Source organism: Pongo abelii, chromosome 21 (genome assembly GCF_028885655.2).
Source record: "Pongo abelii isolate AG06213 chromosome 21, NHGRI_mPonAbe1-v2.0_pri, whole genome shotgun sequence".
Taxonomy (NCBI): Eukaryota; Metazoa; Chordata; class Mammalia; order Primates; family Hominidae; genus Pongo; species Pongo abelii.
The window spans coordinates 30,635,496-30,658,595 of record NC_072006.2 but is presented as its reverse complement, the minus strand read 5'-3'; the positions used below and the strand labels follow the sequence as shown (position 1 = coordinate 30,658,595).

The 23,100-nt window shown below is 43.5% G+C and overlaps 1 long non-coding RNA gene across 1 annotated transcript; it reads left to right on the top strand.

Annotated features, from left to right (window-relative positions):
- Positions 1–10,440, top strand: LOC129052101 (uncharacterized). The gene is made up of 2 exons (XR_008516872.1): positions 1–7,575; positions 9,828–10,440. It is a non-coding gene; the product is annotated as an uncharacterized LOC129052101 (long non-coding RNA).
- Positions 10,441–23,100: the final 12,660 nt, after the last annotated feature.

The following is a 23,100-nucleotide window of genomic DNA, read 5'->3' as shown; positions in this document are numbered from 1 at the left end:
TTGTTTGAGTTCATTGTAGATTCTGGATATTAGTCCTTTGTCAGATGTATAGATTGTTTTTTCCCACTCTGTGGGTTGTCTGTTTACTCTGCTGACTGTTCCTTTTGCTGTGCAAAAGCTCTTTAGTTTAGTTAGGTCCCAGCTATTTATCTTTGTTTTTATTGCATTTGCTTTTGGGTTCTTCGTCATGAAATACTTGCCTAAGCCAGTGTCTAGAAGGGGTTTTCCAATGTTATCTTCTAGAATTTTTATTGTTTCAGGTCTTAGGTTTAAGTCCTTAATCCATCTTGAGTTGATTTTTGTATAAAGTGAGAGATGAGGATCCAGTTTCATTCTCCTACAAGTGGCTTGCCAATTATCCCAGCACCATTTGTTGAAAAGGGTGTCCTTTCCCCACTGCATGTTTTTGTTTGCTTTGTCGACGATCAGTTGGTGTAAGTATTTGGGTTTATTTCTGGGTTCTTTATTCTATTCTATTGGTCTGTGTGCCTATTTTTATACCAGTACCACGTTGTTTTGGTGACTATGGTCTTAGAGTATAGTTTGAAATCAGGTAGTGTGATGCCTCCAGATTTGTTCTTTTTGCTGAGTCTTACTTTGGCTATGCGTGCTCTTTTTTGGTTCCATATGAATTTTAGAATTGTTTTTTCTAATTCTGTGAAGAATGATGGTGATATTTGATGGGGATTGAGTTGAATTTGTTGATTACTTCTGGTAGTATGGTCATTTTCATAATATTGATTCTACCCATCTATGAGCATAGAATGTGTTTCCATTTGTTTGTGTTATCTATGATTTCTCTCAGCAGTGTTTTGTAGTTTTCCTTGTAGAGGTCTTTCGAGTCCTTTGTTAGGTATATTCCTAAGTATTTTATTTTTTTTGCAGCTATTGTAAAAGGGGTCAAGTTCTTGATTTGATTATCTGCTTGGTCCGTGTTGATGTATAGAAGGGCTACTGATTTGTATACATTAATCTTGTATCTGGAAATGTTGCTGAATTATTTTATCAGTTCTAAGAGCTTCCTAGAGGAGTCCTTAGGGTTTTCAAGATAAACAATCATATCATCAGCAAATAGTGACAGTTAGACTTCGTCTTTACCAGTTTGGATGCCCTTTATTTCACTTCTTTTCTTTCTTTCTTTCTTTCTTTTTTTCTTTTCTTCCTTCCTTCCTTCCTTTCTTTTTTTTTTCTCTGAGACAGAGTTTTCACTGTTGGTGCCCAGGCTGGAGTGCAGTGGCACAATCTCGGCTCACTGCAACCTCCACCTCCTGGGTTCAAGTGATTTTCCTGTGTCAGCCTCCCAAGTAGCTGCTTTTACAGGGGCCTGCCACCACGCCCAGCTAATTTTTGTATTTTTAGTAGAGACGGGGTTTCGCTATGTTGGCCAGGCTGGTCTCAAACTCCTGACCTCAGATGAATTGCCCACCTCGGCCTCCCAAAGTGCTGGGATTACAGGCGTGAGACACCACGCCCAGCCTGGATGCCCTTTATTTCTTCCTCTTGTCTGATTGCTCTGGCTAGGATTTCCAGTACTCTTGAAGAGGAGTGGTGAGAGTGGGCATCCTTGTCTTGTTCCAGTTCTCAAAGGGAATGCTTTCAGCTTTTCCCCATTCAGTATTATGTTGGTCATGGGTTTGTCATAGATGGCTTTATTACATTAAGGTATGTCCCTTGTATGCCAATTTTCCTGAGAGTTTTAATCATAAAGGTATGCTGGATTTTGTAGAATGCTTTGTCTGCATCTATCCAGATGATCATGTGATTTTTGTTTTTAATTCTGTTTATGTGGTTAGCACATGTATTGACTTGCATATGTTAAACCATTTCTGCATCCCTGGTATGAAACCCACTTGATTAGGGTGAATTATCTTTTTGACATGTTGTTGGATTCGACTAGCTAGTACTTTGTTAAGGATTTTAGCATCTATGTCCATCAAGGATATCGGTCTGTAGTTTTCTTTTTTGGTTATGTCCTTTCCTGGTTTTGGTATTGGGTGATGCTGGCCTCATAGAATGAATTAGGGAGTATTCCTTCTTTCTCTATCTTGTGGAATCCTTTGAATGTCTGGTAGAATTCTGCCGTAAATCCATCTGGTCCTGGACTTTTTTGTTGTCGGTAATTTTTAAATTACCATTTCAATCTCACTGCGTGTTATTGGTCTATTCAGGGTATCTAACTCTTCCTAATTTAAGCTAAGAGGGTTGTATTCTTCCAGGAATTTATCCATCTTTTCTAGGTTTTCTAGTTTATGTGCATAAAGGTGTTCATAGTAGCCTTGAATGATCTTTTGTATTTCAGTGGTGTCAGTTGTAACATCTCCTGTTTTGTTTCTTAGTGAGCTTATTTGGATTTTCTCTCTTCTTCTCTTGGTTAATCTTGTTAATGGTCTATCAGTTTTATTTATCTTTTCAAAGAACCAGCTTTTTGTTTCATTTATCTTTTGTATTTTTTGTTTGTTTGTTTGTTTCAATTTCATTTAGTTCTGCTCTGATCTTGGTTATTTTCTTTCTTCTGCTGGGTTTGGGTTTGGGTTTGGTTTGTTCTTGTTTCTCTAGTTCCTTGAGGTGTGACCTTAGATTATCTGTTTGTGCTCTTTCAGACTTTTTGATGTAGGCATTTAGGACTATGAATTTCCCTCTTAGCACCACCTTTGCTGTATCCCAGAGGTTTTGATAGGTTGTGTTGTTAGTCATTCAGTTTGATGAATTTTTAAATTTCCATCTTGGTTTTGCTTTCGATCCAATGCTCATTCAGGAGCAGGTTATTTAATTTCCATGTATTTGCATGGTTTTGAAGGTTCCTTTTGGAGTTGATTTCCTGTTTTATTCCACTGTGGTCTGACAGAGTGCTTGATATAATTTCAATTTTCCTAAATGTATTGAGGCTCATTTTATGGCCTATCATATGGTCTATCTTGGAGAAAGTTCCATGAACTGTTGAATAGAATGTGTATTCTGCAGTTGTTGGATGAAATGTTCTGTATATATCTGTTAAGTCCATTTGTTCCAAGGTATAGTTTAAATCCATTGTTTATTTGTTGACTTTCCGTCTTGATGACCTCTCTAGTGCTGTCAGTGGAGTACTGAAGTCCCCCACTGCTATTATGTTGCTGTCTATCTCATTTCTTAGGTCTATTAGTAATTTTTTTATAAATTTGGGACCTCCAGTGTTAGGTGCATATATGTTTAGGACTGTGATAATTTCCTGTTGAACAAGGCCTTTTACCATTTTATACTGTTCCTCTTTGTCTCTTTTAATCACTGTTGCTTTAAAGTGTGTTTTGTCTGACATAAGAATAGCTACCCCTGCTTGCTTTTGGTGTCCATTTGCAGGAAATGTCTTTTTCCACCCCTTTACTTTAAGTTTATGTGAGTCCTTATGTGTTAGGTAAGTCTCCTGAAAGCAGCAGATGGTTGGTGAGTTCTTTTCTTTTTTTTCTGAGACAGAGTCACACTCTGTTGCCCAGGCTGGAGTGCAGTGGTGCAATCTCGGCTCGCTGCAACCTCCACCTCCTGGGGTCAAGCAATTCTTGTGTCTCAGCCTCCCAAGTAGCTGGGACTACAGGTGCATGCCACCATGCCCGGCTAATTTTTTTTCTTTCTTTTTGTATTTTTAGTAGAAATAGGGTTACATCATATTTGTCAGACTGGTCTTGAACTCCTAACCTCAGGTGATCCCCACTCCTCGGCCTCCCAAAGTGCTGGGATTACAAGCATGGGCCACCGCACCCAGCCAGTTGGTGAGTTCTTATCCATTCTGTGGTTCTATATCTTTTAAGTGGAGCATTTAGGCCGTTTACATTAAATGTTAGTATTGAAATGTGAGGGACCATTGCTTTCATCGTGCTCTTTGTTGCCCGTGTACTTTGGTTTTTGGTTTTTGTTTTTGCTTTTTAACTTGTATTTTTGTTTTATAGGTCCTATGTGATTTATGCTTTAAACAGATTCTGTTTTGATGTGTTTCCAGGATTTTTTTCAAGATTTAGAGCTCCTTTTAGCAGTTTTTGTAGTGGTGGTTTGGTAATGGCGAATTCTCTCAGCATTTGTTTGTCTGAAAACAACTGTATCTTTACTTCATATATGATGCTTAGTTTCATTTCGCTGGATACAAAATTCTTGGCCGATAATTGTTTTGTTTGAGGAGGCTGAAGATAGGGCCCCAATCCCTTCTAGCCTGTAGGGTTTCTGCTGAGAAATCTGCTGTTAATCTGATAGGTTTTCCTTTATAAGTTACCTGGTGCTTCTGTCTCACAGCTCTTAAGATTCTTTCCTTCCTCTTGACTTTGGATAACCTGATGACAATGTACCTAGGCAAAGATCTTTTTGCGATGAATTTCCCAGGTGTTCTTTGCGCTTTTTGTATTGGGATATCTAGGTCCCTCACAAGGCTGGGGAATTTTTCCTTGATTATTCCCCCAAATATGTTTTCCAGGCTTTTAGAATTCTCTTCTTCCTCAGGTACACTGATTATTCTTAGGTTTGATTGTTTAACATAATCCCAGACTTCTTGGAGGCTTTGTTCATATTTTCGTGTTCTTTTTTCTTTGTCTTTGTTAGATTGGATTAATTCAAAGACCTTGTCCTTGAGCTCTGAATTTCTTCTATTTGTTCAATTCTATTGCTGAGACTTTACAGAGCATTTCACATTTCTAAAAGTGTGTCCAAAGTCTGCTAAATTTTTATTGTTTTTTTCTTTTAGCTATCTATTTCCATGAATATTTCTCCCTTCACTTCTTGTATCATTTTTTGGATTTCCTTGCATTGGGTCTCGCCTTTCTCTGGTCCCTCCCCGATTAGCTTAATAACTAACCTCCTGAATTCTTTTTCAGGTAAATCAGGGGTTTCTTCTTGGTTTGGATCTATTGCTGGTGAACTAGCGTGATTTTCGGGAGGTGTTGAAGAGACTTGTTTTGTCATATTACCAGAGTTGGTTTTCTGGTTCCGTCTCATTTGGGTAGGCTCTCTCATAGGGAAGGTCTAGGGCTGAAGGCTGTTGTTCCAATTCTTTCATCCCACGGGGTGTTTCCTTAATGTAGTTCTCTATCCCTTTTCCTATGGATGTGGCTTCCTGTGAGCCGAACTGCAGTGATTGTTGTCTCTCTTCTGGGTCTAGCCACCCAGTGAGTCTACCCAGCTCTGGGCTGGTACTGGGGGTTATCTGCACAGAGTCCTGTGATGTGAACTGTCTATGGGTCTCTCAGCCATGAATACCAGCACCTGTTCCTGTGGAGGTGGCGGAGGGTGCACTGGACTTCGTGAGGGTCCTTAGCTTTGGTGGCTTAATGCTCTATGTTTGTGCTGGTTGGCCTCCTGCCAGGAGGTGGCGCTTTCCAGAAAGCATCAGCTGTAGTAGCGTGGAGAGGTACCGGTGTTGGATGAGTCCCTAGAACTCCCAAGATTATATGCCCTTTGTCTTCCACCCAGGGTAGATGGGGAAGGACCATCTGGTGGCGGTGGGGCTAGGCATGTCTGAGCTCAGACTCTCCTAGGGCGGGTCTTGCTGTGGCTGCTGTGGGGGATGGAGGTGAGATTCCCAGGTCACTGGAGTTGTGTATCTAGGAGGATTATGGCTGCCTCTGCTGAATCCTGTAGGTTGTCAGGGAAGTGGGGGAAAGCCAGCAGTCACAGGCCTCGCCCAGCTCCCATGCCAACTAAAGGGCCTGTCTCACTCCCACCGTGCCCCCACCAACAGCCCCAGTCTGTTTTCAGGCTGCAGGTGACAGGCTTGAAAACTTGTCCGAGGCTATCCGCCTCCCAGCTGGGAGAGAAAAGGGCTTTAGTTCTTCTCCTGCTTGTGAAGTCTGCACGCTGGATTCGCACCCTCCCCAGAGTTCTGGCCAGGAGGTTTCTTGCCCCATTCAAATTGTTACAAAATTCAGCTGGGGAATTCCTTCTCCCTGTGGAGTTTTATCCCCTGCTCCTCTAGCCACCCTCCTGATGGATCCCTGTTGTGCCAGGCAGGCATGGGATGCTTGAGGACCCAGCGAGCTCCCAGGGCCTTTCTGCTACTTCCTGTGCCTCTGTCTTTTGGTCGGCTCTCTAACTTGACTCAGCTCCAGGTAAAGTCAGAAACTTCCCCCACAAACAGAACTTCAGCTTCTCCACTGAGGGTGTGTGTTCACTTCCTCAGTTGGGGCACTCACAGTATTTGGGGTGTCTCCCGGGCCCTGCAGGAGCGCTCTGCTTCTTTCAGAGGATCTGTGGGTCCTCTTGGGAGTGCTGGTTTATTCTTGTAGTGGATCTGGAGCTAAAATTCACAGTGTAAGCCCCCACATGCTGCTCTGTCCAGAGCTGCAATCTAGTCCTGCCTCCAGTCCGCCATGATCCCTTCTAATCTGCACTTAAGTATTTTAAAGATGTTTAATCCCTGAAGCAGTCCCATGAGATGGATACTAATATTATATCCATTAAGCAGATGAAGAAATGGAGGCAGGCAGACAGTATCCAAGGTCTCACCGCAGGGGAAACAGGATTTGAACCTGGAAGTCTGGTTCAGAAGGCATCAAAACACACCAGGCATGAGTCAAAAGATTTAGGTCCCAAACTACTGAGCCCAGGGAAGGTGTCTCGTGATGCGGGGCTGACACACAAACCAAGTAAAGACACCAAGACCAAATGTCACTATTTTTAAGATTTAAAAATGTTATCAAGATAGAAGTTACAGTCTTTTTCCTCCTCACTTTGGCGCCACTGCTAGGAACAGCGGCGGAACGGCCGTTGCGCCGCTTCCGGGCCACGAGGGGGCGCGCGGACACCACCCACCCCGCCGGGCAAGGCCACCCTCCCAGCCCCCTGGCAGCCGGAAGAACTGCACGGACGCCTTCTGCAGAGCTGGTCCTCGGGAGCCCTCCAGCCCACCCAGGTCTTTCCTAGCCCCAAATCCTTCCCAGGGACGTCCTCGGGACAGGCAAACCTGCTGTGACATTCAGCTGATATAGGAGGTGGAACCCTCCTATAGTCACAGAGACAGAAAGTGCCCCAAGGGCGTCGCTCCTGTCCTGGCGGAGATGGTCTCTGAACGCCTGTCTGCCTTGATGACGTATGGGGACACCTATCGGGGGGTCTTCTAGACAGAAAGGTGCAGGGCGCCCCTCACGCACGCAAACTCTAGCTCTCACACCCAGACGTGCTCCAAACATTCCAAAGGCGCCAAAAACGACGTCTGGCTTTTCCGCGGCGCCTCCTGGCCCTGGCGGTGACTCAGAGGTGGCGCTCTCAGGGTGGGCGCGAGGGAGAGGAAAGCCTCTGACATCCTCACCCCCAGGGCCAGAGGGACAAGGGGTGCCCTCCACCCCGAGTCACCTGCGTCTTGAATTCTGTCCCTCCACGGAGAAGGCAATGCCTGAACCCACGGAAGTTGGGTCAGCGGCAGCATTGGAAGTCAGAGGCTGCAATGCTCACATAAATGCAAAAGACGGTTCCTTCCTTCAGTGCCAGTAAGAAGGGTGTCTTGAACATGAGGAATACAGCGGCAAGCAAGATAGAGAGGTGCCTGCTTTCCGGGGAGACAACAAACAGATAAATAAGCACGACACTGTCCTGCCAAGCTAAGTGACATCAATGAAACAAGGCAAGGTAATAAGAAGAGGCTGGGAAAAGGCTTAGCTGTGATTTTGCTTTCTGCAGTTCGAGTTGCCCGTGTTCAACCGAGGTTCAAAAATATTAAATGGAAAATTTCAGAAATAAACAATCCTAAGTTTAAATTGCATGCCATTCTGAGCAGCGTGATGATATCTTGCGCCATCTCTCCCAGTCCTGCCCCGGGGGTGAATCATCCCTTTGTCCAGTGTGTCCACACTGTACATGCTCCAGGCCCGTTAGTTACTTAGTAGCCATCTCAGTTTTTCAGATGACGTCGAGGTATGGCAGGGTTTGTCTTCAAAGTCACCCTTATTTTACTTAACAATAGCTCCAAAGCACAAGCATAGTGATGCTGGCAATTTGGATATGCCAAAGAGAAGCTACAAGGTGCTTTAAGGGAAAAAGTGAAAGTTGTGGACTTAATCAGCAACCTTAGCTGAGGTTGCTAAGATCTGTGATAACAAGGAAGCTTCGATTCATGAAATTCTGAAGACGGAAAAAAGAAATATATGCTAGTTTTGCTGTCACACCTCGGACTGCAAAGTAATGGCCATGGTGCGTGATAAGAGCTTAGTTAAGATGGAAAAGGCATTAATTTTGTGGATAAAAACATGAAGAGAAATGTGTTCTGATTGATGGCAATAGGGATCAGTATTATCTGTGGTCCCAGGCATGCACTGGAGGTGTTGGAATGTATCCCCCATGGATAAGGGGAGACTATTGTATCCTTGATTGGGGCATTGCTACATGGATGTATACATTTGGCCAAACTCTCCAAACTGGACACTTAAGATAGGTGTGTTTCATTGTACGCACATTTTTCAACAAAAATCTTTTCTATATAATAAGAAGAATAGCTGGGAAAGGAAGACATTAACTAGGGTGATCAGGATGGTCTCTTTGCAAAGGAGACATTTGAGCTGAGACCCAAAAAGTGAGAATGAACAAGAAGGAGGTAGTCATGCCAGGATCTTGTTCAACCGAGGTTCAAAAATATTCCTCTTCCTGTCAAGATGCTGCAGGCAGAGGAAACGCTGCATTGGAAGGGCCCACAGTGAGAACGCAATGAAGGCATGGGGAGACCGTTGTGAGCAAAGGGAGCAGGAGGGCAGGTACGCAAGAGGAGGCTGAGGCCGTAGCCAGGGGCTGCTGATGAGGGACTTGAAGTCTGTGTAGGAGGTCTAAGTTCATTCTAAGTGCAATTGGAAGTCACTGGGGGACCACATGGAGGAAAGATACAGGTCCCCAACCCGATCAGCCTTGGGACCACCTCCAGGCAGAGTCTAAAGAAGGATAGCCAGGCACGGTGGCTCATGCCTATAATCCCAGCATTTTGGGAGGCTGAGGCAGGCAGACTGCTTGAGCTCAGGAGTTTGAGACCAGCCTGGGCAACATGGTGAAGCCCCATCTCTACAAAAAAATATAAAAATTAGCTGGGCATAGGTATGCCTACAGTCCCAACTACTCAGGTGGCTGAGGCAGGAGGATAGCCTGAGCCCAGGAGGTTGAGGCTGCAGTGAACTGACATTCTGCCACTGCACTCCAGCCTATACCACAGAGCAAGACCCTGTCTCAAAAAGGAGAAAAATAGATAAATAAATAAAATATAGCCTAAATTCCAAATACCAAATACCAGAGACCAAAATTATCGGCCTTGCTAAGGGAACATCTCAGTGTTTGAAACTTCATTGCATTTTTCTTCGTTTGTAGAGACGTGGTCTCGCTATGTTGCCCAGGCTGGCCTTGAACTCTCAGGCTCAAGCAATACTCCCACTCCAGCCTCTTGAGTAGCTGATACTACAGGCAGGCGCCACCACTCCCAGCTTACTAGATTGTGTAACAGGTCATTCTCTGTACTAGTTTGTTGTGGTTACAAAGCAGCTGAATGGCTTACATTTGTATTTATTTTCTATTCCATGCTTCTCTGCCCGATGTTTTTCCTCTCAAAATCCCTTCCTTTAAATAATAAATCTGTTGCAGATGTGGAAAAAAAAAAAAGTCAGAAGAAAAGGTGCAAAGCTGAGTGCTATCAGCAGGAAGGGCATTGCCCAGCCACTGGCCTGAGTTCTGTGAATACTCCCTCCTTGGGGTCCACAGGATGGGCCTAAGGAGGTCTGGCATTCCAGGGAACAGACACCTGGTTGGTCCACACAGGGAAAACCAGGGGTTTCTGTAATGTCAGCAGGTGGCTGAAAACTCCAAAGAGTGCCTGCAAAATGCCTTCCCTCATTCTTTCTATCTGGCAGGTACCTTGGAGTTGACAGCCATGTGCTCAGAGAAGAATGAAGTAAACCAACCCAAAGCCAACCCCAAACACCCAATGGCCTGAGCTCCTCAGAGCAAGAAAAGTCAAGTTGAATATCTCCGATGGGGCCATCAGAGAATGGAGATGACCTCATCCACAGTGGGACAAGTTGGAGCAAACCACTTGGGTGGAAAGCAAGGAAATAGAGGGGCAATTTCAGCATGTCCCTCAGGCTTCCACAGAGGAGGATTTGGCCTTCCAAATTCCCAAAGGGCTCCTCTCCTGGGATGCACTGTCTCTGCAGAGGTGAACACACTCTTTCCTGTCTCTCTCTGCCTGGGATCTTAATTGTTTCCAGTGGCAAATGAAGGACTGAGGAAAGAACCAAAGCTTCCCCAGTTCACTAATTGCTCTGGGATTTACCCAGAATTTTGACAGCATTGAGATTCGGAGTTGGCTTAGAAGAAGAGAAGAGGGGAAGTGGAGGTGCTGAGAGCTGGTCTGGAGTTAGCCCTGCTTCAGCCACATTCACTTCCCTTTGTCTCTCATGACCAGGCAATGCAGTAGACTTCCCATGTTGTGTATCTTCTTCTCTATTAAACAGGGTTATCCAACTGATTGAGGGCATTTCTTTTTTTTTTTTTTTTCCCAACCTCACTTTTTCCAAACTAGTTTAGATCTTCCAGAGTGTGGTAGGCTGAAAAATGTCCCCCAGAAATATCAGGTCCTAATCCTTGAAACCTATGAATATTGTCTTATATGGGAAAAGGGTCTTTGCAAATTGGGTTAAGTCAAGGATCTTGAGAGAGGGAGGTTATTTTGGATTATTAATATTTAGGTAGACCTTAAATAAATTCCAAGAATGTCATCTGGAGTGGAGGAAAAAGGTATTTCTTTTTAGGATGTCCAGGAAATTAAAAGATGATGAAATGCCAAAACAAGTTCTCAAAAGTGTAGAATAGTTTAAATATTGACATCTAATATCCACTCACCATGTCTGTGCACATATGCCTCTAATGGCCATCAGCCGTGTCCGTTGGCCTTCAGGCTTTTTTGGCCACCAGAGCCTGCTCTGCTTGTGTACACTGCAGATGTCTCAGGGAATTAATGCCTCTCCAGCCCCCAAGAGCAGCCTTCAAACAATGCCTAAGGGAAGTTGGTATATAAATACCCCAGCTCCCTCACCCCTAGGTGGAAAAACTCTGAGGTACCTTCTACACTGGCTCCTAGAGGTCTCCACTGGGACTGAACTCCAGTTGCCCACCATCAGAACTTATTTAATGACACACCCTAATAAGCTTCCTTCCCCTCCTATTGGACTTCCCCACTCCACTTCCATTGTTTTCTAGAATCAAGTCCCAAATAAACTACCAGCCCTCAAATCCTATTTTTGTTTGTTTGTCCTTTTTGTTTTGTTTTGTTTTGTTTTGTTTTTTGAGATGGAGTCTTGCTCTCTTGCCCAGGCTGGAGTGCAATGGCACCATCTCAGCTCACTGCAACCTCCGCCTCCCAGGTTCAAGCGATTCTCCTGCCTCAGCCTCCTGAGTAGCTGGGACTACAGGTGCGTGCCACCACTCCCGGCTAATTTTTATATTTTTAGTAGAGATGGTGTTTCATCGTATTGGCCAGGCTGGTGTCGAACTCCTGACCTTGTCATCTGCCCACCTCAGGCTCCCAAAGTTTTGGGATTACAGGCGTGAGCCACTGCGCCTGGCCCAATTACTGGTCTTAATGCCTGCTTCTGAAGGAGCCCAAACTAAGACCCTATTGCATCACATTTAGTGAGAATGTCAAAAGCATGTATTAAAGGCCCTTCATGAATTTGAACCGGAGTCAAATGGCCCTCCTGGCCCTCTCATATCAGGAGGCAACTGGGGCAGAATTGGAAAGCTGACCCAAGGCATGGTGTAGTTTCAGTGGCTTGAAGGTGATGGAATGCATAGCCATGTGTGTGAAAATGACCACATGGGCCTGTGGGACAATTGTGCAGCCAAATGCCTGCCAGAACTTGAAGCAGGTGTGCTCCCCTAGCTGGGACTTCAGGAGAGAGGCCCTGCTGCCTCCCCACCTTCCAGGCCCTGGGGACATCCAGGGTGTTCTGCTGAGGTGGAAGGGTTGTACCCTATTAGCCAAGGGCATGCACCTCACCTGCAGTGGCTGGAATGATGGAGATGCAGGAGTAATGAACTTTATCTCAGGGAGAGGGCAAACCCAGGTTCCACAACCAGTACCTGCCCCAAATGTCAAGCTCCAAGCCAAACCCTTGTGACTAAAGAAACCTTCAACAAATCTTGTAAGGCCAGCAGCTCCCCTCCATTTGTTTTTGGGTGGGGAAACACATGTATTTTCTTCTGTAATCTTCTAAACATATAGACTTCTAAAGTCTTAATAATTTTTTTTTTTGAGACAGAATCTCACTCTGTTGCCCAGGTTGGAGTGCAGTGGCACGGTCTTGGCTCACTACAACTTCTGCCTCCTGGGTTCAAGCGATTCCCCTGCCTCAGTCTCCTGAGTAGCTGGGACTACAGGCATGTGCCACCGTGCCTGGCTAATTTTTGTATTTTTAGTAAAGACGGGGTTTTTCTGTGTTGGCCAGGCTGATCTCAAACTCCTAACCTCAAGGAATCTGCCTGCCTCAGCCTCCCAAAGTGATGGGATTACAGGCGTGAGCCACCTCGCCCGGCCTAAAGTCTTAATAATCTCGAACTATAGAGCAAAGGGATATAGGCATGGCCTGGGAGACTAGTTTAACTTTAGTTAGATTGAGTTAACTAGAGTGGAGATAACCAAGTGGTGGCCTACAAGCCAATCCAAGTGACAGTCTTTTCCTGTCTACCACAGTGTTTTTAAAAACCAGAGATTCTGATAATAATCTGGGTTTCTGGGTTTCTGGATTTTCTTGAAAAATCAGGAATTCCTGAATCCCATGGAACTTTCACCTCTACAGGGCAGCATTGCCTGAGAAGTCAGAATTTGCAATCCTGCTAGTAGCAGAAAGTCAATCCAAAAGAGGAAGGTGTGGTTTGCAGGAAAGAGGAAATAAAGATGGGGAGAGAGAGTGTGTGTGTGTGCTACACGAACCCCAGGAGATGACGAAGACAGACCCCTGCTGACAACCAGCACCAGGCTGAGAGTCACCCCAGGAGACAGGTCCTCAAGGAGATACAATGGATAGAATGCTGGGGGAGACAGAACATATGAGAGGTTTAGAGAATTTGGGACAAATATGGGCTGAATTCATGAAAAATACATTGAAAACCTAAGCAAACAGAAGGACAATTTTTAACTTCAAGAAAAACAAAAAGTTGTGCTAAAAATGGATAAATAAGCCCAATACAGTATACATTCAGCTTTAGAGAGCATGTTTATATGGTTATACAATATAAAGTCTGGACATGCGCTAACCAAAAATTATGATTGGCAGGATGGAGACCCAAGAACTGGGGAGGGAGGTAGAGACAGATAAGGCCCCAGATGAGCAAATCAGGAAGAGAAACACCAACATGCTACTTACAGATAAGGTGGCAAGTACCAAAGAATCAGCTAGAAGAATTGAAGGCAGTGGGAAGGAAGGGGGGGTAGGGTGTGGTAGGAGCAAGAGACAGCTGGTTTTGTTTGACTTTCTTAACCATGTGACTTTCTTAACCATTTTTATATATATAATGACCTTTGAGGTTTAGAGTCATTTAAAGCAAATCTGAATTTTTAAGGGTCCTTAGGGAGGTTAAGGCTTAAGATTTGGCTGGGTGCAGTGGTTTACGCCTGTAATCCCAGCACTTTGGGAGGCCAAGGCGGGTGGATCATCTGAGGTCAGGAGTTCAAGACCAGCCTGGCCAACATGGTGAAACCCCATCTCTACTAAAAACACAAAAAAATTAGCCAGGAATGGTGGCAAACAACTGTAATCCCAGCTACTTGGGAGGCTGACGCAGGAGAATCACTTGAACCTGGGAGGTAGACATTGCAGTAAGCCGAGACCACGCCATTGTACTCCAGCCTGGGCAATAAGAGCGAAACTCCGTCTAAAAAAAAAAAGGCTTAAGATCTCTTAGAGTTTATTGAGATCTATCTATCTATCTATTAATATATGTAAGGATTTTATATATATATAAAGATTAACTTTTGTGTGTATATGATACATAAATAGTATCATCCTATATGTATCTTTCACCAACTACCTATTTTCACTTAATGTTATGTCTTGACATCTACTTTCAGCTAGTGGAACTGGTGTGGTGACAGGTCTGTAGGCTTTAATATCCTTCCTCTACAAATTCTGAATAAAGAGATTATTACACAGACCCATCTTTATTACCAGGACTTGAATCTCATTTATGTAGTCCATTGAAACTAAAATGTTATCTTTCAATATGTCCCCCCAAAAAAGACAGTATTATGGATCTTGAATTTTCTGGGAGATGCATTTTTGGAGCATCCTCTTTGAGGGGTTAAAGCAGTTTAAGTCATTATCCTGAGCATAATTCATTTACAATATCCCACATGAATTCTTGTCCTTAAAGTAGCTACTTAAAGATTTAGGACGTTTTCCCCCTCTTTTTCAACATGCTTAATGTCACACTGGCCTGAAGTGCAACTTTACTGCTGCAGGGGTAACTTATATTCCATCTCATAAAGCCCCAAATCTGCATTATTTTTTACCTCAATTCAGGATGAATTTTGGTGATTAAAATGAGAAAAACACGGCTCGTGGTCCTCAGATGGATTTTTGGATCCTGATTCAAAAGTGGAATAAATTTATTTTAGAAATGTGAGTTCATATTACTTTATAATAATGTCCTCAGGTGATGGGCATGCACGTGGGCCCAGGGCAGGGAGTGCCATGGTGAAGAATCTGATGATGTTCACCAGGAGTATCAGAGTTAGCCTCACAGTTGAGTATCTCTTTTTTTTTTTTTTTTTTTTTTTTTTGAGATGGAGTCTCACTCTGTCACCCAGGTTGGAAATCAGTGGCACGATCTCGGCTCACTGCAAGCTCCGCCTCCCGGGTTCACGCCATTCTCCTGCCTCAGCCTCCCCAGTAGCTGGGACTACAGGCGCCCACCACCATGCCCGGCTAATTTTTTGTATTTTTAGTAGAGACGGGGTTTCACCCTGTTAGCCAGGATGGTCTTGATCTCCTGACCTCATGATCCGCCTGCCTCAGCCTCCTGAAGTGCTGAGATTACAGGCGTGAGCCACTGCGCCCGGCCACAGTTGAGTATCTTAATAATGCTTTATCATTATTTAGGGTTTAGGGTTTAAGATTGGAGTTAGTAGAGTTTAGAGCCCTTGGGATCAGAGTCAAAGTTGCATTTGGGAACAAGAAAGTCTCAGGGTAGTCTCTGTCACTCTTCTTATATCATTGGGATTATTAGGGTGAAGGTATCTGGTCATTAAGAAGAGAGATGTAGGGTTCAGACTCTGGTCAAGGTGTATGTGGGTCTGCTCTAACTTCTTCACAGAGTTTAGAGCTCAGGATCATTGGTTTGTGGTAATTAGGCTTTTAGGGTTGTCATTGTCAAGGGGTTCAAGGTCAACCATCCATTAATTTATCATCATTTGGAATTTGGAGCCTTCTGTTGCAACATCAACAGGATCCCTAAGTCAAGGTTAAAGTCCAAGTATACAAACAGAGCTCTGGTCTTTGGGTAACAGATGAGTCATTGAGGTATGGAATAATGAGGGTCAGGACAGGTCACTGACAAGGTGTCTGCTCCATTGCCTGTTAGGGTTTAGGATTGTTGAGTCATTAATGTCAAGGGCATTGGAGTTAGCATTAATGTTGTTGAGGCTGAGAAGGTTGGGCTCATTAGACTTGGGTTCCTTTGAAACTATTTAAGGTCACTTTGGGTTTAGGATAATTTTGGATCAATTAGAATAGTTTAGAATAGTTTGGGTATTTTAGGTGCAATTATGATTTCTTGGATCTTTTAGAGTCTTTTGGACTGTTGGGGTGTAGAGTCATTTCAAGCAAATTTAAATTTTTAAGGGCCCTTAGGGAGGTATAAGGCTTAAGATCTCTTAGAGTCTATTGAGATACTTAGGGTCATTTAGAGTTGTTTGGGTTAGTTTAGGTTCATGTGAGATAATCTGGGGCTTAAAGTTTTAAGTATCATTTAAGAAACTTTAGCATGTTTAGAGTTGTTTAGGATTTAGGATTGTCTGGGATCTCTGAGGGTGTTTTAGAATTTAGGGTAGTTTTAATTGACTTAGGATCCTTTGGGTTTATATAGCTTCTAGCTTTGCTATTCCAAGTGTGGCCTGTGGATCAGCAGCATCCACATCCCCTGGGAGTTGGTAGAAAGGCAGTGTCTCAAACCACACCCTAGGTCTGCTAAGTCTGAGTCAACGTTCTAACAAGATCCTCTCCAGAATCACAAAACTTGCATATTCAAGTTCTGTGGTAGTTTACAGGCACCTGAGGCCACTTCTAGGTATTAGGTCTCTAAGGTTGTTAGATACATTACCATAGGGTCATTTAAATGATTGGATTCTTTAGTGTGCTTAGACTCTAAAGAATATCCTGAAATTATTCATTCAGGATATTTTATGTATTTAGAGTTAAGATTGTTTAGGGTTCAAACGTCTTGAAAGTCTTATAGAGATTTTTAAGGTTTAGGTTCTATTTTGATTGCTTAGAGCTTTTTAGGGGTGGTTTATGTCACTTGGCACCATTTATAGTCATGGAAGATTATTTAGCATTTAAAAGTTGTTTTGAGTAATTTATACCTCTTCAGAATCTCTAAGAGGGTCTAAAGTCTTACACCACTTTGGGTAGTTTAGGACCACAGAGGATTTAGGACCATTTGAGGTGATTTCGATAGCATGGGATCATGTAAGTTCATTTTAAGAAGGATTACACTTGTTAGTGAGTTTGGGTCAGGACTTAGAGGCTGTTAGCATTGGCACACTTGGTGTTTGAGGTCTTGATGTTTATGGTACGTTTGGATACTTATTCGTTCACTACACAAATATTATCAAGGTGTTGTAAATCAAAGAAAATGACCAAGATGGGTCTCAATCATTTTAAGAGGTTTATTTGTCAAGGTTAAGGACACAACCAGGAAAAGAACACAGAAGCTCAGGAAAAATCTGTGGTCCTCTGCTTTTTCCAAAGAGCATCTGGAGACCTCAATATTTAAAGGGAAAAAAAGCAACTATTGTGGGAAAAAGGAAGGAACTTTACAAAAGGGTGGGCAATAAGAAAGGCAAGTAGTTGCATTCTTTTGAGTCTTCTTCTATCAGCGTTCACTGAATACACATTATACATGTAAGAAAAGGGTAGAGGAATAGTCACTTACGCATTCGTCTGGTGCTCAGTGAATCAGCATTTTTACATAAGATAAAATAAACATAGGGCAGAGGAAGCAGTTACACATTTGTCTCAGGTGAACAGAGAGATGACTTTTAATTCTGTCCTTTGTCCTGTTCGTGTGAAGGTCAGGGTGAAATTCAATAGAACTCTTTTAAGGTAAAGATCTTGGGACCCACAAGGAATTTTCTTGTGGGCACATTGTGAGGGAAGTATGTAGCTCTTTTTATCTTTGCAGCTATCTTTTTCTGAACAAAATGGTAAGCAAGTTTGCATGACCCGTTTCCTAAATTGACTTTTCCCTTTGCCTTACTGAGTTGGGGGTCCTGAGGTTTATTTTCCTTTCACAGTGTCTACCAAGAATCAGGTGCTGCTCTAGGTGGTTGGGATGCCTTCACAGAGCTTAGGTTCTGGTGGAGGGGACACATAAATCAATGAATACATTCAGACTGCAAAAAGCACTTAGAAGAGAGTGGAAGCAGAGGATAGCTGGCAGGAGAGCAGCTGATTTGGGTGTTCAGGGAAGGCCTTGCTAGGAAGGAAGAGTTGAGCTGAGACCTGAATCAAAAAGGAGGCAAGCATGTGATGAGCTGGGGGGAAGAGTATCCCAAAAAGACCAAGTGGCAAGTGCAAGTCCCAGAAGCAGGACAGGTCTGGACATGCTTGAAGGGCAGCAAAGCCAGTGTAGCTGGTCCCAAGAAGAGGCCTGAGGAAGACCATGTAGGTCTGAAACCGACCCCGTTGTCCCATAGAGCTGATGTTTATGGTTTCTTTGAATAAACAGAGAAATTGATCCTCCCAGTCTTAAAACCTGAGAAAGTGACACTTGTCTTATCTGAGTTCCTTTCTCAGGAAACCAACTATCAGGCTTTCTAGATAGCGTCAAGAATCTGACACTCACCAGATCATTGCATCTAGACAATGAGAGGCGAAACCCCCTTACCCCTCATGATTGTCTAAGCAACCACCTGATTCCTGTTGACCAACTCCTCTTGCTTACCCCTTGCTAATTCCTGTTTTCCTACATGTGGTTACATTTATTTCCTGCTATATAAACTCCTAATTTTAGTCACTCAGGGAGATGGATTTGAGACTGATCTTCCATCTTCTTAGCTGCAGCACCTGATGAAAGCCTTCTTCCTTGGCAAGGCTCATTGTCTCAGTGATTGGCTTTCTGGGAGGCAAGCAGTAGGACATAGACTGAACCCCTGGTGGTTCAATAGCAGGTCCAGGTAGGCTAGATAAGGACTTGGGATTTTTTTTTTTTTTAAAAGGTTTGCAGTCATTTAGGTCACCGAATATCATTTGGGTTCTTTGTTTTTAAAGTTGGCCCATTCAAGGTTTAGGAACCTCTAGGGATGTTAGGAGCCACCAAAGATCATTTAGAATATTTTGTGGCTATTTAGGATCTTTTACTATTATTTATGATTTTTGAAATTCATTTGGGATAATTTAGGGTTATTATTGTTGTCAAGGATTTGGTTTTAAAGTTTTTAGGTTTATAGTTGGTAGGAACCTGGCTGGTCATGTAGCATTTGCTGTCATTTAGACCTTTTTATTATATCTTGACTTCATTAAGGTTACTTAGGATCTTTTTCAATTATTACAGCATTTAAATTTTTTTCTAGAGTTCATGTTCACTAAAAGTTATTTAGCATCTTTTAGGGTCCCCTGGGATCATCTAGGGTTGATTAATAGCATTTAGGAATCTTAGTGTCATTTTATTGTTTGTAATTTTAATTGTCTATCACCTTTAAGTGTTTTACAGGGGATCATGTTTCATTGTTAAGGATTATTTGGATTCATTTAGGATCTTTTAAGGTTGGTGAAGTGGTCTTCAAATTCAGTGCATACAGGAATTGGAGAGGAGGTTAGTGTATTAGTCCATTTTCACACTGCTGATGAAGACATAACCGAGACTGGGCAATTTACAAAAGAAAGAGATTTAATTGGACTTACAGTTCCACGTGGCTGGGGAAGCCTCACAATCATGGTGGAAGGCAAGGTGGAGCAAACCAAGTCTTACATGGATGGCAGCAGGCAAAGAGAGCTTGTGCAGAGAAGCTCCTCTTTTTAAAGCAATCAGATTTCATGAGACATTCAATATCATGAGGACAGCATGGGAAAGACTTGCCCCCATGATTCAGTTACCCACCCCCCCACACCAGGTCACTCTCATAACACGTTAGGATTCAAGATGAGATTTGGGTAGGGACACAGCCAAACCATATCAGTTAGTAAGAAAGAGGCAGTGTTAGAAATTCTGCTGCCAACGCCACAGCCCAGAAGAATTGAACCACAATCTCTTGGTACGGAATATAGACATCAGTGTTCTAAAAAACTCCCCGGGTGATAGCAGTGTTCCCTTTAGATTCGTTTAGAACAGTTAGTGCACCAAAAACATCAGCATCACCTGAGAACTTTATTAGAGATGCAGATTCTCTGTCCTACTTTATCTGCTGAATCAGGAACTCTGGTGTTGGGGCCCAGCAGTCTGTGTTTTCACAGGAACCCTGGGTGATTCTGATGCTTCCTAGAGGTCAACCCCACTAGCATGAAGTTTACAGGGATCTTCAGGATCCTTTAGGTTTTTTAGGGTGGGGGAATTCTAAGGGCCTTTTAAGAACCTTAGAGTCATTTGGGTTATTTTAGGGTTGTTTATTGTCAAATTAGTGTGTGTATCCTGAGAAGGTACCAGTAGGCACCTGAGTGAACTATTTTTAAATTCAGTTTATTTGATAGTCATCTGAGTCAGCCCAGAAATCATGCTCACCGCCAGTGTCCTGGCCTCTATGGGAACGAAAGTCAGAGCAGCTCCTGAGCTCCTGGCTCAGCCCTCAGGTGCACAGGGTGGGCGGAGTGGGCTGGGGGAGTGGGAGTGTCCCATGTGCCCAGGCGGGGCAAGGCACACATTTATCCAGAAGACATCAAGCAAAGGGCTTGGTTTGTGAATCAGGCACTGTATCTGGTACCCAATTCCTAATCAAGAGAACTTCAGAATATAAGAAACTGAAAGTAGAACTGTCTAACAGCATATTCTGGCTAACTTCAGGTTTCAAGGATTTATGGTGTGTATTTTTCTCTCCTGTTGAAAACTTTTGTGTGTCCAGTTCCTGAAAGGAGAATTGAGAGTACAGATTGAAAATGTGTTTGGTGTCCAGGGTGACTGACCCTAAACACAGGGAATTTCCCAATTCCTCACATGAGGTCTCTAACCTCAGGCTCCTGCACACTCAAGATGGCATGGCATGGTGGCTGGTTTCCTCAGAGGCCCTGGAACTATTGATGCCATCCTTCCATTTTGTCTGTGTATTACATATGTGTGTATTTACATTACATATATATATGATTATATATATATATGATTTTTGGTATATGGGACTGCATTTCCATTGCATAATGGGCCTCTTATTCTTCTAGGAATTCTGAAGTCTAGCGCTTGGAAAAACTGACCCTACCAGGGACACAAAGGCCTGGCTGGCTTCAATCTTCTGGCCATTGTTTTTTTGTTGTTGTTGTTTTGTTTTGTATGTGTTTATATGTTTCTGGATTCTCAATATTTTTGGAGTTACTAAGCAGGAAATTTTAATTTTAAAGCCAATGTAATAGAAGCACTAAGAAAATCTAATAGCACCACCCCAACATAACCTTTTTCATAGGCCTTTACGTGTAGGCCTGCAATCATATTGAACATACTATTTTATTTACTTTACATAACAATATTTTCCATGTTTCTGCGTAAACTATTATGTAACTTCATTCTGAGTCTCACTCTGTCACCCAGGCACGATCTTGGCTCACTGCAGCCTCCGCCTCCCAGTTCAAGTGATTCTCCCGCTTCAGCCTCTTGAGTAGCTGGGATTACAGGCACCCACCACCACGCCTGGCTAATTTTTGTATTTTTGGTAGAGACAGGGTTTCGCCAAGTCGGCCAGGCTGGTCTCAAACTCCCGACCTCAGGTGATCTGTCTGACTCAGCCTCCCAAAGTGCTAGGATTACAGGTGTGAGCCACCACGCCCAGCCTTCTACATAAACTTGATAATTACACTTCCAGCAGCAGAATAATATTCATGCTTATGGTTTTTATTTTACCTATACCATTATCACAAAGAAGGAGGAAAGCAAGGAAAAAAATGTACTTGGCTTTTTATTGGGATTACTTGAATGTATAGATAATTTGGGGGAGATCTGCTAAATTTTCAATCCATAAATGAGGTATACCTTTCCCTTTTCAAATTTTATTTTTTAGTCTTTTATTAGATTATACACCTAGAAATACATAGAAATAAATTTTTATATATTTTCCTTGTTTTAGCAATCTTGCAAAATTCATTTCATATTTCCAATAATTTATCTCTAGATTATTATGACCAACTTGAATTCAACTTTTATTTGTTGGTTTCTTTTAATGGGTCATAGATGTTATAGTTTGCTTTTTTGCTTAGTGATTTTTTGTGACAACTTGCCTCACGGTCAACATTTGGCTAAGGAACTTTAACGACTGAAGTTGAACACTACATTATGAAACGGGAAAGATTCTCTTGTCCCTCTTGCAGGGCGTGAGACAGGGACTGTGGCTCGCCTCTTTAGTGCCCTGCTGCTCAAACCTCTAAGGGAGCATACAGATGGGCAGGCTGTGGGGCTCCGACCCCACGCCAGTGTCTAGGGGGTGAATGTTTGCAGCTCCTGAGGCCCCAGTAGGCGTGTGTTACAGGGTGCTCTTTTAGTTTAGCCGTCCATAAGCCGCTTGTGTTAAGCAGCTCAGTTAGACCCTCTACCTTGTCTCAAGGACAGAGGGCTTTCTGTATCCCGGGGTTCTTGCCTTGGGGTACCAGAAGAATCGGATCACACGTGAGCTTGGAGAATGAGTGCAAGGTTTTATTGAGTGGCAGTAGCTTTCAGCAGATGGGGACGTTGGGGGAGGCGCCAGAAGGTAGATGATTTTCACCTGGAGTCAGGCCACTCGGCCCCACGGGCTCTCCTCCAACTGCCCCAGCCAAACTCCATGCCATTCTGCCAGTTCGTGGCCTGCCAGCATGCCAGTGCCTGCTGATGTGCTCCTGTGCATGTTCAGCCCCCCAAGTGTTCCTCCGCTGATGTGCTCCTCTCGACCTTCAGCCGCTTCTGTCCCTGCCTTGCTAGGGTCTCGGGTTTTTATAGGAATAGGATGGGGGCATGGCGGGCCAGGGTGGTCTTGAGAAATGCAACATTTGGACGGGAAAGCAAAAATGCCTGTCCTCACCTAGGTCCGTGGGGGTAGAGCCCTAGCTAGGGACCACGCCCTCCTCTAACCAGCACTTCACTTCCCCACTTCTGTATCATTTAAGATACAGAAGTATCTTCCCTTCCCAGCCCGTCCGTATCAATTAAGATCTTTCCTTGGGATCATTTTGGAATCAAGGCTCTTTGTAGTCCCAGACATTCAATATCCACAATGTGTGGGAGTTCTAAGTAGTTTGTTCCCAAAATTATACCCTAGACATCTCTGAGACATAATTACTTTCCATCAGCAAGACATACCCATGATGTCATGTTCCCTCTGTCCCAGCGTTTGGCACCAACTACCCTCTCAGAACCCCTGGGTTGTCCCAGGGAAGGATATTGTAAGATACCTCAATCTCGGTGCTGTTGACCCCATAGAGGCTCTGCAGGTGAGGGTAGGTGGCATCAAGGGCAGCTTAGAGGGGCTTAGTGACTAGCAGGGGACATTCAAAGTCAGGAATTATTGAGTTGTGGAAATTCCTTATGTATTTTGAATGTTAACCCCTTATCAGATACATGGTTTGCAAATATTTTCTTCCATTCTATAGGTTGTCTTTTCATTTCATTGTTTCCTTTGCTGTGTAGAAGCCTTTTAGTTTGATGTAGTCCCACTTGTTTATTTTTGCCTTTTTTTTTCTTTGACATAGTGTATCTCTCTGTCACCCAGACTGGAGTGCATGTGATTTCAGCCCACCGCAA